At 41.8% G+C, this 5,634-nt stretch overlaps 1 pseudogene; it reads left to right on the top strand.

The window, feature by feature from the left end:
- Window positions 1-2,020: 2,020 nt before the first annotated feature.
- Window positions 2,021-3,204, top strand: LOC100393073 (14-3-3 protein theta pseudogene; annotated as a pseudogene).
- Window positions 3,205-5,634: the final 2,430 nt, after the last annotated feature.

Here is a 5,634-nt window from a genome sequence, read left to right as displayed (position 1 = left end):
ACATTTTCTAGCCTTCTTGCCTACATATGAAATTTTAAAAATATAATATTGGGCTGGGCAGAATGACTCACACCTGTAATCCCAGCAGGTTGAGAGGCCAAGGTAGGTGGATCATCTGACCCCAGGAGTTCGAGATCAGCCTGCAAAACCCCATATCTACAAAAAAACACAAAAAATTAGTCAGGTGTGGTGGCACATGCCTATAGTCCCAGCTACTCAGGAGGCTGATATTGGGGGACCCCTTGAGCCTGGAAGGTTAAGGCTGCAGTAAACTGTGGTCATGCCACTGTACTCCAGCTTGGGTGACAGAGCAAAACCATGTCTGAAAAAAAAATCGATCTGAGATTATATATATATGTGTGTGTGTGTGTGTGTGTATATATATATATGTGTGTGTCTGTGTATATATATACACATATACATATACATACATATATATATTAGATTGCCTTGCCTTTATATATGTATATGTGTATATATATATGTGTGTGTGTGCGTGTGTGTGTGTGTGTATATATATATATATATATATATATATATATATATATATATATAATATATAATTACCCAGAGCAATCTAATTATCCAGAACACCTCAAATTTGAGATCTGGAAGGAGATAATAGTCCTTGGCAATTTACTCAGTTAAGAGTTCAGAGCTGAGCCCAGTTCTTCTGGCTTCTTCCTTCATGTTCAAGGCTCTGTTTAATCAGGTCCAGGCACAGTATAAGAATAAACAGAAATGTGGGAAACATGAGAAATAAGTTTCCAGCCCTCCAAGGTAGATGTTTATACAGTTAATAAAGTAATAATTACCACAATGACACACAATATTTTTGATTATCTATCATGTGGCAAACACCATATTAGGTACTATGTAATCCCTGTGCTGGGATCTGCAATATCCTTGGTGGTTATAATAGATTCCTATAGCAATACTCCACAACATACACTATTATTTCAGTTTTTTAGCTGGGGAACCACAGGTTCACAAAGGTTAAGCAGGCCGGGCGTGGTGGCTCCCTGTAATCCAAGCGCTTTGGGGGCCAAGGCGGGTGGATCACCTGAGATGGGGAGTTCAAGAGCAGCCTGACAGGAGGCTGAAGCAGGAGAATTGCCTGAACCCAGGAGGCGGAGGTTGCAGTGAGCCGAGATTGCGCCATTGCACTCCAGCCTGGGTAATAAGAGCGAAACTCCGTCTCAAAAAAAAAAGAGCAGCCTGACCAACATGGTGAAACTCCGTCTTTAAAATAAAAAACAAAAATTAAAAAAAAACAGAAAGGTTAAGTAACACTCCTTGCATCACACACCTAGTAAGAAGTAGTGGCAGAAATGTTATTAGATCAGCTGAATTCTTTATGCCATTTTTCCTCTTAGTTAAAACAAAACAAAAAAAAGCTTTTCACAAAGTTTTGCCAGAAATCAGGGATGGAGCCAGATTATGAGGTGAATAAAGTTTATATAGTTTGTGGGGGAGTGGAGAGAACTTCTTTTAGGAAAAGAATACAAGATATCTTACTTTCTCAAATTTCACAAAAATATATAAGCTTGCAAACACATTGTAGAATCCTTCCCCAGTCACTTGGAGGCAGCCAGGGCAAGTGACACCTAAGCTTCATTAACATCATAGAAAATCCACCTCTGTGGGGGACTCAACCCTTCAAGTTTACCTTTGCCTAGTTAAGAGAGTGAGAGAAGGTGGTTTTGTGATGCAACAGGACATTTTGATAGCTTTAGACATCTCCCACCCCCAAACATATCCACTGCTGAGGAAACAGACACTGCTGAGAATTGGGATGTGTGTCAATCAGAGCCTTCAACACATGAGGGTACTCTTGAGAGGAATGGAAGTGAGAACTTGTCTCTTTGTATCCCAAGCCCAAATAAGTCAAATTTGTTTGGTGCATTTTGATGGCCTAACCCAAATTAGACAACAGGAAAGAGCAGCAAGATCCTGGGAAATCTTTACCATGAAAACAGGAAAAAAGGCAGGCTAGGAGGTCAGCTAGGAAGTCAGCTGGGAAAAGTGAACCTTGCATCCAGATCAATCTGCTCTCAATGCAGCCATCCCAAAGGCAGGTTTGGTGCCCAAGGAATCATAAGAGTTTGGCTCGCTCTCCTCGCCCTTCACCCCAGCCCCGGCCCCGTGCCCACCATGGAGAACAGGAGCTGATCCAGAAGGCCAAGCTGGCCGAGAAGGCCGAGCGCTACAACGACATGGCCACCTGCATGAAGGCAGTGACCGAGCAGGGTGCCGAGCTGTCCAACGAGGAGCGCCACCTGCTCTCCGTGGCCTACAAGAACGTGGTCAGGGGCCACAGGTCCACCTGGAGGGTCATCTTGAGCATCGAGCAGAAGACCAACACCTCTGACAAGAAATTGCAGCTGATTAAGGACTATCGGGAGAAAGTGGAGTCTGAGCTGAGATCCATCTGAACCACAGTCCTGGAGTTGGATAAATACTTAATAGCCAAGGCAACTAATCCAGAGAGTAAGGTCTTCTTTCGGAAAATGAAGGGTGATTACTTCCAGTACCTTGCTGAAGTTGCATGTGGTGATGATCGAAAACAAACGATAGATAATTCCCAAGGAGCTTACCAAGAGGCATTTCATATAAGAAGGAGATGCAACCCACACACGTAATCCACCTGGGGCTTGCTCTTAACTTCTCTGTATTTTACTATGAGACTCTTAATAATCCAGAGCTTGCCTACACGCTGGCTAAAGCGGCTTTTGATGAGGCCATTGCTGAACTTGATACATTGAATGAAGACTCCTACAAAGACAACACTCTAATCATGTGGTTGCTTAGAGACAACCTAACATTTTGGACATCAGACAGTGCAGGAGAAGAATGTGATGCAGCAGAAGGAGCTGGAAACTAAATCCATACGGGGTGTCATCCTCTTTCCTTCAAGAAACCTTTTTACACATCTCCATTCCTTATTCCACTTGGATTTCCTATAGCAAAGAAACCATTCATGTGTATGGAATCAACTGTTTATAGTCTTTTCACACTGCAGCTTTGGGAAAACTTCATTCCTTGATTTGTTTGTCTTGGCCTTCCTGGTGTGCAGTTACTGCTGTAGAAGAGTATTAATAGCTTCATTTCATATAAACATAAGTAACTTCCAAATACTTATGTAGGGGACTAAAAATGTATTTGGTATTTAAGTAATCTGCAAGTAAACACTGCAGTGTTTGCACCAAGGGCTTGAGACAGTTAGCGTGACTCGCCCCATCTTGGCTGCTGGACCTATCTGCTCTTCCCTCCGCTCTCAAGGGCTGTCGAGTCGAGGTAAAAATGGCTAAGCCACTGAGGCAAAAACAGAATGCAGAGTAAGGGCCTGCGGTTTATGAGGACATTGTGCTGACTGCTTTCATATCCCCTTTAGTCTCTGTGTAAGCAATAGGCTTGCTGCAATTGAGGTGCCTGAGAGGGGCAAAGACCCCTGCCCATATTTTCTCAGGAGATGAGCCTCTGTTCTACCTCCTGATGGAAAACATGATTAACAAGCCATCTTAAGGGCACCATTGTTTGTTTGCACTGTGTATCTTTGAAAAACATATATTAACTCTTAAACTGCTTTGTAAGCTATTATCACAAGCCCCCTTAAAACTGCTTTGTGAGCTGTTATCACAAGCCCCTGATAACTATTTTTACATGGTTTCTCTTCTCTTTTCTGTTTACCCCTTTTTCTGCTGAGATAAAGTAAATGTAACAAGAAAAAAGGTATAAAAGCTGTCACCCACAAAAATAAAGCTGCTGCTTGACTACAAGTCATTCAGACCTCCAGACTCCACTTTTCTTTCTTCTTTCACTTCCGCGCACTCTCTCCCTCAGGTTGAATGAGACATCTACATTGGTGGTCTCAGGGAGTCCCGCAGGTCAGTAGCCCCCCAGCAGATGTGTCGGACCCCAACATCACACATTTCTGCAAGTGACTGTGTTTTGTATTACTGTGAAGATAGGAAAATGTAGTTAATTAAAATTTGAAGAGTGTTCCACATAACTTCTTAATTTCCACTTTCCCTCCCTTGCTCCTCAGGGGTTTCCTTTAGATAAGCCACTTTTCCATGTGCTTAATGTATTCCTTTTTAGTAGGAATCTAGACGTATTAGATTGAATGGAAAAGCGCTTGCCATCTCTGCCTAGAGGTAACAAATTGAAATGCCTCCTATGTCACATAAGGAGGTCATGTATATCTGTGACAACAGGAAGTTTCCTTATTCACTCTTTATTTGCTGCTGTTTAAGTTGACAACCTCCCTTCCCAATAAAAATTCACTTACACCTCCTGCCTTTGTAGTTCTGGTATTCATTCACTTTACTATGTAATAGAAGTAGCATGTTGCTGCCAGAGTACAAACATTGCTTTTGGCAAATTAAAGTACTTGTCATTTCTTAATACACTAGAAAGGGGAAACAAAGTACACAAGTCCAAGTTAAAACTTTAGTACTTTTCGTGCAGATTTGTGCACATGTGAGAGGGTGTCCAGTTTGTCTAGTGATTGTTATTCAGACAGTTAGACCACTATTGCGTGTTGCTAATCATTGACTGTAGTCCCAAAAAAGTCTTGTGAAAATGTTATGCCCTATGTAACAGCAGAGTAACATACAATAAAATTACATTTTATAAACCATTTACTACAGCTTTGTAACAATTGCATACCCATATTTTAAGACAGGTGAATTTACTACTTTCTAAAGTTTATTGATACTTCCCTTTTATGTAAAATGTAGCAGTGATACCTGTATTTCTGCACTGTGCATTGTGAAACACTTGTCTAGGGATGCCTGGAAATGTATAAAATTGGACTGCATTTCTTAGAGTGTTTTACTATAGATCAGTCTCATGGGCATCTCTTCTTCAGATGTAAATGACATCTGGTTAAGTGTTATATGGAATAAAGTGGACATTTTAAAACTTAAAAAAAAAACAAAGAGTTTGAAGGTGGTAAGGCTGGGCCACTTTTGGTGTTGGCCCATTAGCCAACAAATTGTACATCTCTCCAAAGAGTACAACATAAGGAATGGCCATAGCCTGTGCTGGGGTCTACAATAATCCTGGTGGTAATAATTAGAGTAGGTGGCCCAGCTTGAGCCACAGTTACTTGGCTCACCCTATTTAACAGCAACCTTGAGGTTCAGCTTCAGCAACAGTAGCCACAGTATGGGTGATCACAGGGCAATGGGAGTATGGCCTGGTTAGGGCACATCTCCAGACTGCCAGTATTACAGGAAAGGGGTCCTGATCCAGATCCCAAGAGAGGATTCTTGGATCTTGTGCAAGAAACAATTCAGGGCAAGTCTGCAGTGCAAAACTAAAGTAAGTTTACTAAGAAAGTAAACTGGTAAAAGGACAACTACTCCATAGACAGAGCAGGACGTTCCTGAAAGTAAGAGAAGAAATGCATTCACCCGAGGTACAATGCTTGTATACATGGGGAGATGTGTTTGTGAAAAAGGATTGATTTTCTTAATTACTATATTTTGAAAGAATCCATATTATTCTCTCTCTCGCTCTCTTTTTTTTTTGAGACAGTTTTGCTCTGTCACCCAGGCTGGAGGGCAGTGGCAGGATCTTGGCTCATGGCAACTTCCGCCTCCCAGGCTCAAGCAATTCTCCTGCCTC

Source organism: Callithrix jacchus, chromosome 11 (assembly GCF_049354715.1).
Source record: "Callithrix jacchus isolate 240 chromosome 11, calJac240_pri, whole genome shotgun sequence".
NCBI lineage: Eukaryota > Metazoa > Chordata > Mammalia > Primates > Cebidae > Callithrix > Callithrix jacchus.
The sequence above is the reverse complement of the archived record's forward strand: the minus strand, read 5'-3'. Positions and strand labels throughout refer to the sequence as shown.